The following is a 14,413-nucleotide window of genomic DNA, read 5'->3' as shown; positions in this document are numbered from 1 at the left end:
AGGAATATTCATGAGTTATCAGAGAACTGAGATCCAGATTCAGGATTGTAGTTTGGACCTGGAACTGATGCAGCTCTCCTCTTTAGTCCTTGTTTGGGCTTTTCTGGTTGTTGTCGTGGCAGTCATAACTGTCAGGGCACTGAGGGGTGTGTCATTTAGCATGCTAATGTATTGCAGTGAGTGGATAATGAGGCTTATGGTCTGCTGGAAGTCAGATCTTCCGCCATCTTGGGCCTTGTTGGTTCTAACCAGTTCTTTTTTTTTTTTCTGTTTGCAGCGTCCCCCTGAAACTTAGGGTAATTGGTTTCTAGAAAAAGATTTCTAAAAAGAAAAAAAAAAGTAATTGGTTTCTATTTGAGGGAGGGGCTTGGGGTATGATTCTGGGACCACAGCCTTGGTAACACATTTATTTAGGTCTTTAATTTCTCTCAGCAATGTTTTATGTTTTTTTAGTGTGGAGGTCTTGCACATATTTAAATTTTTTCCTCTCTTTTGTTTTTGTTTTTTGATGATATGTAGAAATATAATTAATTCATTGACCATGTGTCCTGTAACTATGCTAAATTTGTTTGCTAATTTTATTTGTGTGTGTGTGTTCTGTGTAGAGTTTTTGGATTTTCTGCACAAGCATTTATCATTTCACTGCAAATAGTTTTCTTTCCCTTAGCATTCTTTATGTTTCTTTCTTGCTTCATTGCTCCATCCATGCACAAGATTGAATAAAAGTGGTAGGAGAGGACATCCGTGTCTTGTTTCTGATCTTACAGCAAATGTGTAGATTTTCAAAAAGATCTGTTTCTTAGGTTGTGATAGATCCCGTAGACTTAAAAGTAAAATGAAAAGCATAAGCCTTACAAAAAGAAAAAAAGTAGAAGTCTTCACGGCCTTGGAGTAGGGGAAGATTTTGTAGAGAGAATACAAAAGGTATTAAGGTTAAAAAAATTAAAAATTGGATTTCATCCAAATAAAAAGTCCTTTGCTGATTAAGAAACATTTTGAAAAATGAAATGACCAGCTTCAGAGTAGGAGAAAATAATTGCAATATATATAGTTGACAAAGACCATGAATCGGAGACTACATCAGGAAACTGAGATTTTGGAGAAATGTTCTTTGTATTAATTAGGGCATATACATTTGTCAAATATCAGGGAATTGTATATCTAGACTGCAGGATTGGATTTCTCTCTCTTTTTTTTTAACTTTGTCTTTTATTTGTTTTCTGCATTGAGCATATATTTCTTTGTAGATAGAAAAAAATGTTTAAAGAAGAACTTAGCAGTGAGGAACCATTTGAGGTTTTGAACAGGGAAGTGCTGTTCTTAAGGAAGAATAATTTGAAATCTTAAATGACTGGAGTTGGAGAGAGAGAATTTGTATATAAGGAGAAGACAAAAGCAAACAACATCACAGAGATAGCATCTTTATCATTTGATAAACTATGGCACATAGAGGACAACAATGAGAAAAATTCCAAGTCTTCAATTCTGGAGTGAGTGGAAGAAGAATAGTACTTCCTGGGCATCATGGCGGGGGGGGGGGGGGGAAAGGACTCTGAATTTTGAAACTGCTTGTCTTTTCTTCTTAGTTTCAGATATCATTTGGCTGTTCCCAAGCCCAGAGCCAAATGTGCAGTCCATCTCTTAACAGCTGAACAGGGATTTACAGCATGCATTCTGTGTCCTAACTTCACTGCAGCATTATTCTATTTTATTTTTTCTGGGCTATTTTTTCTTCACCCTAGTTTCCTTCTAATTTTATATCTTGTATTGTGGTTTTATAAACTGCCTCAATTCTTTATTGAAAAGAAGTGGATTTGGTACTATTAACAGGAACAGTGGAATCACAGTTGGTCTGGGGAGATATGGATGAGTTTGACTTTATTCATTTGAATTTAACGAAACTGGTGGAGAAATCAAGAAGGCAGCTGGAGATACGAACCTGGGGCTCAGAAGAGAGGGCAAGCAGACGGTGTAGTAAAGAATTTAACATTGCTGAAAGAGAAGTCTGGTTTTTGCCCTAAACTCCTAGGTGATAGTCTCTAAGCCCTTGGAATGTCTGCCTGGTTAGTGTCTTCTTTACCTGGGCCTTGGGCCACACAAAGTAATATTATAGTGATTGGTGCTGGGTGGGGGCTTTTGGCACTTGTGGGCCCTGAGGTTTGCCATGTTGCCAGTCCACCATGTCTACATAACGGAGCCCTAATAAACACTCTGGGCCCCAAGGCTTGGGTGAACTGCTCTGGTTGGCAGTACTATGTGTGCATTGTCATGTGTCATTAACTGGAGGAATCGACAGTGACCTTTGGGAGAGGGACACCTGGAAGCTCTGAATTTGGGGCCCTCCTTGATTCTGCCCCAGGCAGACTGACATTAAGTGATAGCCCTTATGCTATAATAAACTGTAACCATGAGTTTAACTGCCTTCAGTGTCTTCTGTGAGTTCTTGTCACATATTAATTCCTGGAACTGAGCACGGTGTTCGGACGCTCCAAACCTGCAGCTGGTGTCAATAGTGAGGGTGGCCTTTGGGACCCCTAGACCCTACAGTTCTGTCAGAAATGAGCGAGGTCTTGTGGACTGTTCCAGACCTTACACAAGTATATAGATTTGCTAGGAAAACAAATTGTATAAGGAGTGTTAAGTGAATAAAAAAGATGCAGGGAGATGGTTCAGTGAGAATCCTTTGAGAAATTCCATGGGGCACAAGAGGAGAAAGAACAAGTGGAAGAACAGAGCAGGCAGGCAGGCAGGAGAGCAACCAAAGGGGTGTGTTCACCTTGACGGCGCAGATGGTGGAGCTGCGAAGGTACAGTTCTGTTACTCTCAATGAAAAATTCTTCGGCACATTCCGTTGTGTAAACTGAAGTTTTCATTTTTTGAGTGTAGATGGAGTCCTGCTTGCGCTCATTCTAAATGTCAGTGGTTCTTGTCCCCACCTGTCAGCCCCCTGCATAGTCTGCCCCTTTGGATCTGGAGATCCCAGAAGAGGCGACGCAGGATCTGGGCCAGAGTCACCATGTGATGTTTGTCGTGATCTTTCCCACGCCTTGTGCATGCGCCATGAGGTGCTCTCGTCCGTACCATGGGGGCTCTCCCCACTGTACTCAGAACCAGAGCAGGATTGTGTGGCATAGGTAGTGAGAGGGCCCAGCCCAGATGCCCCCATGCCTGTGCCCCTGCACCCTGCCCTTTGTGGGTCCTCCAGCTGTCCCACGGCCCTTCTCTCCGCTGGGCTGCACTGCTGGTCCGCACCGCTGGTCCCTGGAGTCTGGTTTCAGGAAGAGTGCACAGTCAACATGATGGCTTTGCTTCTCGTCTTTCTCTGTCCCGTCGTCCCTCACCCCCTTGTGGGCTCACTGGAGCATAAAATCCCTTCCTTTTCCTAGCTCCAAACAGAAACATTCTTGCACTTTGCCTCCTTGGGGCTGTTCACTAATTCCCTGGGCAGGCCCAGGCATGTTTGATCCTTATTTGACATCTAAGGTACAATTCTAAATATTACGGACAGAACCTGGTAATGGGGCAAGTTTTGGAGTAATTTATTTGGTCTCTTTCTTAAAATTTATTTTTACTGAGATATAATTGATGTATTTAAGTTTTAAGGTGTACATTGTGTAGGTCAAGGTTTTTATTTGATACGTTACATATTGCAAGATGACTGCCACCCATACACCTCTGTCATATCACATAATTATTATTTCTTTTTTGTAGTGGGAACAGTTAAGATCTTGTCTCTTAGCAGCATTGACGTTTATAATACATCATTGTTGTCTATATTTTCTCCTTAGTTTCCCATCTGAGGCTAGTATAAAAAAGGAGTGTATTCTTAGGTACCTTATCCAGGTTTTTCATGATCATTTTTCTATCTCTGATTTTTCTCTCTCTCTGTATTGGATCTTGTTTCAACCTGGAATTTAAAAGATTATAATGAAATAAAGAAGTTTCAGATTTTGTTGGAGTTTTTTGGTCTATTTTATATTGACTAGGAAGGAGTAATTGAAAATTTGCTATTTTTTCCCACATACAATTTTTTTTTATTGATTACATAAGGTACACCCCTCTAAAGGGTACACTTTAGTGGTTTTTAATATATTCACAGAACTGTGCAACTACTACCACTAATTCCAGAACATTTTTATCACACCAAAAAGAGACACGGTTCAGGAGCAGTCAGTCCCCATTCCTCCCTCGTCCCAGAGTCCATGGCAGCTACTCATCTACTTCCTGTCTCTGTGGATTTTCTTATTCTGGACATTTCATATAAACAGAATCATATAGCCTGTGGCCTTCTTGTGGCCGGCCTTTTTTTTTTTTTTTTTTTTTTTTTAAAGCATGTGTTCAAGTTTTATTCATGTTGTAGCATATATTAGTACTTTATACCTTTTTATTCTGAATAATATGTTCTGTAGTCTGGGTATATCACATTTTGTTTATCTGTTCATCATTTGATGTGCATTTGGGTTGTTTCACTTTGGAGCTATTTTGAATATGCTACTTTGAACATTTGTATATATGAGTTTTTGAGTGGACATATGTTTTCCATTTCTCTCAGATATATACCTAGGAGTAGAATTGTTCGGTAATATTATAACTCCATGTTTAACTTCTTGAGGAACTGCCAGATTGTTTTTCCAAAGCAGCTACATCACTGTGTATTCCTGCCAGCATGTTGTACGAGGGTTACAGTTTCCCCGCATCCTCACCAGCATTTGTTACTCTTTTTTATTTTGTCCATCCTAGTGGGTTTTAGGTGGTCTCTCACTGTCATTTTGATGTTGATTTACCAAATGACTGTTGATGTTGAGCATCTTTTCATGTCCCTATTGGCCATTTATATATCTTCTTTGGAGTTGCTGCGTTAAGTATGGGCGTGTGTGCATGCACATGTGCAAGCGTGCGCACACATGTGTTATTGCTAAGGTTGTGGCCCATGAGTACACATGTTGTTCTATTTATGAGGATGCATGAGAGTTTTCCTTTACTCTCAGTACCTGGAAAAGCTGTACCATTACCGTGTCACAATATGTTGTTGATGTTTTTAATACCATGACTGTTGTGCTGCCCCTGTTTCCTTGTTGGCTTTCAGTGTTAGGAAGTACTGTGTGAAGTGAGGTTTATACCTTCAGTTCTGAGTGATCTTAAGTATATACTACTATAGCTATTTATTTAAACTCTTATTTGCTAGTTCAAAAAATTATTATGAAAGTGGTATATGGTAGTGTTAAAAAAATTCAAACAAAATAGGAAGCAAAAAATTAAAATTCTCAGTTTTTGTATTTGACACTCTGTTCCACAGTCAGCTTCTCCAAGGTGAATTAAAGGGGTTTCAAGTTTCAGAGGTATCCTCCCAGAAATTAATGTGTGTCTATGCATATCCATATATTTATAACTTCCATAAAAGAGATTGATCTGCGTGCTTTCCCTTACTATGCTATGCTATTTCAGTAATATTTGTGGATGTATTTTCATGAACCTACATATAGTTCTGCATCATTGTTTTCTGCATAATACTCTGTTCTTTGTGTTTGCTTTGATTAAGTAGCTTTGTAGTGATTAGACATTTATGTGTTCTCACCTTTCATTATTGTAAATAATGCCACTGGGAACTCCTTGTATATTCAGTTATGGGTTTGTCCTAAGCATAAATTTGTAGGTGAGATTAGCTAGTTTGAAGCATAGTGCATTTTCATTTTAAAACATGTCACCAGTTGCCCTCCAAAAAGACTATACTGATTTACACACTTACCAGAAGTACGTCAGTGTGGTTCCACGCAGCACCACTGTCTTTACACGATATCACCAATAATCTCTTGTTTTTATTTTACTCATTTGATTATTAGTAAGACTGGCCATTTGTATTTAGTATTTTTGAAAAATTGTGTCCATTATTATTTTTGACCATTGGGTTTTTAAAACTTGCCTTTATTCTTTTTGTGTCATGTGATCTTGTATTTGGCTTTTTAAAAGAGGTTTTAGTTCTTTGATTATAATTTCTTCATGTCTTGATTGTACTTTACTCTTCTTTGTACTTTTATGCTAATTAAAATGATTTTACCTCTTTTCCTTTTATTGATCCTGTGAGCAGCCTACTAGGCTTTATTTACTATACCACCCAAATTCACTGTGACCTTTAAACTGAATATCTCATCAGGCTACCAAAATTCTTCCCTAGGACAATAGTAATTTTTCCTTTTTTGGTAACACACTAATAAGATGGTGGTGTTCTTTCCAAGACTGTTAAGTCTGAAGCATAAAAGGAAGAGTGTTTTCAAGAAGGAAGGATTTAATAATAGCAGTATTCGGTTAAGCCACAGTTTGAAGATGAAGGCTGAGAAAAGGTTAGTGAGCTACTTGTGGGGAGGGTCCCTGTTGGCTGGGGCCAGTGATGGATCATGCACATGTCAAGGTGAGGATGCACTGGAGAGAGCATAACAGATACTTTGGTGAAATTTAGCCATGAAGTGAAGAGAAGACTGTAGCTTGTAGTGGGTGAGGTCAGATATGCACAGGAGAATGTTGATTTTAAGACAGGATACCTGAGCCTATTTCTAGGCAGAAGAGAAGAAATCTGAGGAAAGGTTGGAGAGTCAACAGGAAAGGAATTAGATGAGTAATTTTTGGAGGTAGTGGGTTAATCTTGGAAAGATTGAGGGCACATCTTTCTTGTAGAACAGTGGGGAGGAGGTTTTGTATAACTGTTACAGTGAGTAGAATAAGGACTGCTCTGGTTATTGTTGTGTAATGAATTACTCCAAAACTTAGCACGTTGAGCCAACTTTTAATGTTGCTTATGGTTTTATGGATCAGGAATTTAAAAAGGGAAAAGATGAGGGGGTTCGCCTCTGCTTCATGATATCTGGGGTGTCTGTTACGGGTGTCTTTTGAGACATCTCAAAGGGTGGAGACACAGGAATCATCTGAAAGCGCATTTTTCACATGTCTGGCCCCCCAGGCTACAAGTATTGGAAGACTGGGACTGCAGACAGGTGTGCCTGTCTGCATGCTTTCTGTGTGGCTTGGCTTCCTTACAGCATTGCGGCTTCCGGGGCGGTGGCGGGGGTGGCCAGTCGTTACCTGGAACCCGGAGTTCCAAAAGCGAGCGTGCACCTTACAGAGTGGAAGCTGTGTTGCTTTATGACTTAGCCTCGAAAAAATCACACAGCCACTTCCACTACCTTTCGTTTGTTAGATGCACATCAGAAGCTCATCCAGATCTACAAGGAGGAGGATTAGAGTCCATTTCTTGTAGTAGAACTTCAGGGTTCTAGGAGAGCAAGTGGTTTGGGAGATGCTGTTGTGGCCTTTGGAGAATATAGTCTGCCAGAATGCCACAAGAAGTTAATAAAAGGATGTTGTGAACTCTGAAGTATGTATAGTTATATTGTGGTATAATCATTTAACCATTTTTCCAAAGACATAAATTTATCTAATCTTCTTTTTGTCTGGCACAGGCTATAAGACCTAAGCCTAAAGTCCGCTGACTGTTATCTAACTTGCTATGTTGGGTGCGTACCATGGGGGTATGCTCAAGTTGGTTCCTGAGTTAGGCTTTCTGATGATGACTGAACTAGAAGACGTTAATTACTCTTGGATTGTAAAACCAGGTGGGGCTTTAGAATGAGGCTCAGAAGTCAGTTCTGGTTTCCATATATGTGTCAAAGAGCTTTTTACTTACTGCATTTGTAGTCATTCATCTCCAAGACCTATGTCCTCTTCCCATTTTTTGAATTCCTTTAGAAATAATGAGAATTTGGATTATTCACAGTGAGTTATTTTTTACAAGAGGTGTAATGTACACCTGGGAACATGCCTGTAGTTGTGTGGTTGAGTCAGACGTTGCTATGTGCTGTGATGCACCCTTGCACATTCATGAACAATGGAAGTGTGAAATAACAATAGGTCTTGACTTACTGAAGGAACTTAGTCTTTCAGTTATACTTTGATGTCTGAGTGTGTATAATTATGGCCTTTGGTTTTAAATGGCCAGGGAATTGTTGTCAGAGTTCTTTTATTTTAAAAGTTTTTTTGGTTACTAAAAGAATTTTTTTTTTAGCTGTGAAAGAAATTCAGTGTTTCTCAGGTGTCTTCTGATTTCTGAACTCTATACTTTCACCTAACAAGACTTTCTCATTACAAGATCGGTTGTTTCCCCAGTTCATAATTCAATATATTGTATTTTTGCTTATCCAGAACATAATTAAGAGCTAAGAAACAAGCCCAAAATCTTCGAGTATCCAAGTTCATCCAAGTTCCCCTTTTAAGATCTCAAATAATATTTGTTTACTCTTCCTCTGCCTACAAAGCAAGTAAGGAGAAGGCTAAGAGCAAGAAGGAAGACATTAAAACTATGAAAATCATAGTAAAATCCCAGTAAACATCCCAGCAACCTTATCCTGCTTGATGTGGTGGTAAACTTTTTTAGGCAAACAGACCGCATGTCTTATCGGGGGGAAAATCAGATTGTTACCAAGCTTTTGTACAGCAGTACTTTGGGCAAGAAGACAGTAGAGCAATACATTTGATACACTCAAGGAAAGAAAGAGCCGAAGATTTTGTACCTGTCAAACTGCCCTTCATTTATAAAGGTCCCATATAAAATGTTATACACAGTATATATGTTAGCCCTGGGGGAATATTTTTCTCATGAGTCCTCTGAGGAATCTAATTTAAAAAAAAAAAAAAAGTCTTTAAACAGCCAAAATCAATGGAGTGGTATAGACATAAAGACAGAGTTCAAAAAAAGACAAGATTACCCTTGAAAAATTAAGCCTGTATCAGTCCTCTGGAGTACTTACCTTACAGCCTGCTGTTAAGGAAGTGCATTAACCAGGCACCCAATTGGACTTTAAATAATCTGTACTTAGTTTCCATAGACTGTATTTTTTAATTTAAAGGTAAATTTTATAATACCTTTAATGGAGCAGTGGTTAAGAGTTTTCTGTCAAGGATATACTGAAGAGACAAATGGCAGTGACTGGCACTGTGTACTTAAGACGATAGAAAGTGTTGTCAGTGGATACAAAGTGTGTCCATTAACTATCTTTCATTGTGGATTTGTAGAATATTTATATGCTCAAAATACTTTCAGTGAAACTGAACACTTAGTTATATGTGTATGTTTGATGAAGAAAGTTCGTGACCCAAAGTACAGCATCAACTACATCTGTAGATTTGGCCTCTTGAAAACAGCCACTAGCCATTTATGATTTGATGGTAACTCCTTGTGCATTTTAAGGACTCCTGCCAACCCCCAAAGTTCATTTAACACTGTGTTCTGAAGCCTTTTCACTGGATTAAGAAATGATTCAGGAATCTTCTAGACTGTAGAATGTAGAGATTAGGCTTTTAGATTCTGGCTTGCCCCCCAGAATGTGAATTGCATTTCCACTGTGGGCTCTGTCATCCTTGAAGGTCTTTTCTGTCAGTATCAATGTATTTTAGAAAAATTTTGCTTATAGCTCTAAAATTGCAGTACTAAAATGAGAAGAAATCTAGATTACTGATCATAAAGGCAGAAGAAATCCTTAATTTTATTTGATACTGTCTAGAATCAGATTCCAACTTTGTAAACGTATGGAGCTGTTAGTGTACTTTAACCTCTTAAATGTTTGTGGATCCCGTGATTGCTGAGTTCAGCATCTTACAGATATTTTCACAGCTCGATATCCTTCTTACCAGCTTGCCTTAAGTACTACACATTTTAGTTTTGCAGTGTAATAAAAATATAATTTTTCAACTATACAGTTCTCTTGGCAGTGTCTTTATGTGGTATGATATTATGTTTAGATTATTAGTTCACTTTTCCTCATCTGGTCGTAAGAGGAAGGGAGATCTACTAAGGATATACTGTCTTGTTAAATTTCTTTTCACAAATAAGGATGAAAGTCTAAACTTGTACATCTTGCACAACTCTTAAGGCTCTTCACAAAGGCCATCGACGTCTGTGTTCAAAACATGTGCAGAAATATGGTTGATCTGGACCTGGTTCTCTCAAGCTGTGAGCTGGGGCTGCTGTCAGCAGAAGGTTTGACCAGCCTGAAGGATCTGCTTCATTTCCCTGCTTTTGCTCACTCAGGAGGTTGTTGGGAGGCCCCAGCTCCTTGCCACATGGGCCTCCTCACAGGGCTGCTCATAGCAAAGTAGTCAGCTTGGCAGAAGGAGAGGTAGAGAGAGCACCCAGGAGAGAAGCCACAGTCTGTGTAAGATTGTGGTAAGCCACAGCCTTATCTCTTGTGAGGTGACCTTATACTTGAATGCTGAAAGTCTTAATTCTCTTTTAAGAATATTTCAATGTTTGAATAAATCATAAAAAGATGAATTAATTGTGGTGGTCATTTTGTAGTAAATAGAAATATCGAATCATTATGTTGTGTACCTGGAACTAACATAACATAGTGTTGTAGGTTAGTTATACGTCAACAAAAAAAGAAAAGAAAAAAGATGAGTTAATTAATTTGTTTCTTTTCCTTTCTTTTTTTGACGTTTGACAGCTATAGATCATCATCATATCTGGAGTATCAAACACCTTTTGCTGATTGGGCTGTGATAATGATTTAGATTACACTTTGGGCCACTTAGTTATACCATCTTAAATAGCTGTAGGTAGTACCCATAACCCTGGCCTGCTGACCCATTATGTGTCATTAGTCACAGTGGATTTGGGTAGTGGCCAAACAGAGTAAACACTTAGCGTGGCACTTAACATGTGCCCAGATATTCTGAGGGAGTGAGATGTAGGGGCAGATACCCAGAGAAGTAAAGTAGTTTGCTCAATGTCACTAGTAACATAACTAGTAAGTGCCACTGCTGTGGTTCAAGTCAGCATCCCTGAATTTAAGCATAAATCTGTAAAAGTAATTGGCAGGAGGCAAGGGCTTGAAATTATTAGTTGGCCTTTGTATTAACATTTCAAATGTTCAAGGTGTCTCAGTCTGTTTACTCCGATCTCTGTAGCCCAACTGCAAAAATTGTTTCTCCATCCATCGTATTTATCTTACATTCAAGTAATTTTTGTTGTTACCTCTTTAAGGTCATAGGTAAATAGGGATCCTCTGTTTGGAGCATCTGTCTTTGCTCTGATTTTGCCTCTACAGCTCTCTCCCATTCATTAGTGTTATAGGAAATACTTGATGTAATAACAGATTAATTTACATTCAAGAGTTTTTAAATTAAGTTTTTGATTGAATCTCCCCCAGTTTGAAGGGAGTTTAACAGTTGTGTTATAGGCTTCATTATTGCTTAGTTTTTTGGTAGATACTAGGGTTATTTTTTATACCTTATTCCTGCTGCTTTTGTGTGTGTGTGTGTGTGTGTGCTGTACCACCACATGGCATGCAGAACCGCGTGGTCTTATCTCCCCGACCAGGGATCGAACCCGCGTCCCCTGCAGTGGAAGCCCGGAGTCTTAACCACTGGCCCACCAGGGAAGCCCCTGGCTTTTTATATTTAGCATTATTATTAATGTTTCTAATGAGGTGCCCATGATCTAAATTTTACTTTAAATTACTAATCAGGAGAATAGTGTTTTCTTAATTTCAACATTTTTAGTTGATGTCCTTTACCAACATATTTTTCACAACTGTTAAGTGTGATGTGGCTGTCAAACACTAGCAAGTTTATGCATGATAAAATTTTAAAGCAGTAATTTATTTTCATATGTTTTGTAACCTAAATTATGGTTACTAAAGAACGGTTGTAAAATTTTGTTCATGAAGGTCAGTTACAATAGATTCTTAGGTATCGTTGACAGACAAACCATTTCCAACTGCTTATCTTGTACTGGGAAAATAGATACTACTTAATGGCGGTTTTAATTTTATTTCAGAGTTTTTCTCTATTCATTCACAACGCCATACAATTAATCCATACTTTAATCCTAGTCATAAAGAAAAGGCGCACACATTTTAGCGGCGGGGTGAATACTTAGTCGTGGTAGAGTAGAAAGAGCGCAGTGTTGAGAATCCCTCAGAACCCGGTTCTAATCCCGGCGCTAAGGCTTCCGTGCCCCTGGACGCTGGCCGGCGGTGAGCAGCCCCGCCCCGCCTCCTGAGCAGCCCCGCCCCGCCTCCGACCCGCGTTCGATAGAAGCGATAGCACAGCGTCCCGTGTTGCTGCCTTAAATGACACCCTGAGTGCCACGAGCCTAGAGTGGGCCCTGAGCAGGCTTCTCATTTCAGCTTCCCCTTCAACCTCCTTTTCAGAGTTTGTTTCGGAGCGCTTGGGGTCCCGCCCACATGCATTTTCCAGTCGGGCTGCGGGGCCTCTCTCTCCTGCTCCCTAGCGGTTGGAGCTGGTCTCCGCCTGCTCTGTGATTGTGTCGTCCAGACAGCTGCTCTCACCACCACACCTTTGGAACTTGTAAGAAAGAGGCAGGTTAAAAATAACGTTCTTCTTTATTGTGGAAATTCTCAAACGTAAAGTAGTTTTGAAGGGATAATATAGGGAATTACTGCATTTCATCTATTTTAGCATTGTTGAGGAATGACTTACATTTTCTCTTAATTTGCTTTATTATATACATGTGTGATGTATATGCATTTTTCTTTGCTGCATTACCTAAAAAGAAGTTAAAACATCATGACATTTTACTTCCCAAATTCTCAGCAAACATCTAAGAAAAAGTGCATTCTCCTATTGTGTAACCATGATATCACTGTGTTACACAGAAGAAACTGCATTATTCGGTAACGTCATCTAAAATTCCTTTCTTATTTAAATTTACCTAATTGTCTTAAGAAATGACTTTTACACGTTTTTTTCCTTTTTAAATTTAGGACAATTAGCATATACCCATTACATTGATTATTATGTTTCTTTAATCCTTTTACTTTTTTTTTTTTTGGCCTCACTACACAGCTTGCAGGATCTTAGTTCCCTGACCAGGGGTTGAACCCAGACCACAGCTGGGAAAAAAACGCCGAGTCCTAACCATTGGACCACCAGGGAAGTCCCATTCCCATCTTTGGTTAGATTTATTCCTGTGTGTGTGTGTGTGTACACACAGATTTTTTTTTTTTAACTTTAATTAATTTATTTATTTTGGCTGCACCAAGTCTTAATTGTGGCACACAGGATCTTTAGTTGTGGCATTCAATTTCTTAGTTGCAGCATGTGGGATCTAGTTCCCTGACCAAGGATCGAACCCGGGCCTCCTGCATTGGGAGCGTGTGGAGTCTTAGCCACTGGACCACCAGGGAAGTTCCCTAAGGGTGTGTGTGTGTGTGTGTGTGTGTGTGTATTTTATATATATATATTTTATATATATATATTTTATATACATTATATATATATATTTTTCGCTGTGCTGGGTCTTTGTTGCTGTGTGCGGGCTTTCTCTAGTTGCAGTGAGCAGGGGCTGCGCTTTGTTGTGGTGCATGGGCTCAGTGCCGTGGTTTCTGTTGTGGAGCACGGGCTCTAGGTGCACAGGCTTCAGTAATTTTGGCACGCGGGCTCAGTAGTTGTGGCTCACGGGCTCTAGAGCACAGGCTCAGTAGCTGTGGCCCACGGGCTTAGGTGCTCCGTGGCATGTGGGATCTTCCCAGACCAGGGCTCGAACTGTGTTCCCTGCATTGGCAGGCAGATTCTTAACCACTGCGCCACCAGGGAAATCCCTAAGTCTGTTTTTAAGATTTCAGTTTCACATTGTTTATTGCTGGTATGTAGAAATACAATTGATTATTATATCTTGAGCTTATATCCTGCTACTCTCTTCACTCGTTAGTTTTAGTAGCTTTTTTGCAGCTTCCTTAAGCTTTTTCATGTAGACAATCAGGTTGTCTATGAATAGAGGTATGTTACTGAGTGCAAGTTCATGTCCCCGACACACAGTGAGGCCAGTCAAGCAGAAACGTCGAGTTTGAGAAACCTTTCAAGTAGAGAAAGGTTTATTGCAGGGCTGAGCAAGGAGAACGGGTGGCTCAAGCTCAAAAAACCCCCAAACTCCCTGAGAAATTTCAGCAATGCATTTTTTTAAGGAAAGGTAAGGAAGGGGCATCCCAGGGTATGTGATCAGCTCATGCACAGTTCTCTGATGGGTTGATGATGATCACTCCTTAGGCGGCAGAAAGTCTGGAGGCTACCTGCTCATGATCATCAGGTGGTTAATTTCTAACGTTTGTTGGTGGTTTTAGCATCTGAAAAACTCAGGAAGTATGCATGAGATACTATTATCTGGTACTTCAGAGAGGAGCTGCTGCAGAGGATGTGGGGGAGGGGTCTGTCTTGGGACGGCCCCATAGGCTCCTGCTCGGCTGTGGATAGTTCTTACTTTCCAGTCTGGGTACCTTTTTATTTATTTATTTTGTCTGATTGTGCTGACTAGAGCTTCCAGGCCAGTGTTGAACAGAAGTAGGGAGAGCAGGCATACTTACCTTGTTCCTGATCTTAGGTGGGGGAAGCATTCAGTCTTTCACCA

The 14,413-nt window shown here is 39.7% G+C and overlaps 1 protein-coding gene across 13 annotated transcripts in view; it reads left to right on the top strand.

Moving 5' to 3' along the window:
• The window catches only part of SRPK2 (SRSF protein kinase 2), a 243,231-nt gene that overhangs the window by 183,195 nt on the left and 45,623 nt on the right, over positions 1 to 14,413 (top strand). The window lies entirely within an intron of this gene.

This window comes from Aethalodelphis obliquidens, unplaced genomic scaffold (genome assembly GCF_003676395.1).
Source record: "Aethalodelphis obliquidens isolate GAN/ISIS:26980383/991018 unplaced genomic scaffold, ASM367639v1 scaffold27, whole genome shotgun sequence".
NCBI lineage: Eukaryota > Metazoa > Chordata > Mammalia > Artiodactyla > Delphinidae > Aethalodelphis > Aethalodelphis obliquidens.
Note: the sequence above shows the minus strand (reverse complement) of the source record. Positions and strands in the feature narration are given on the sequence as shown.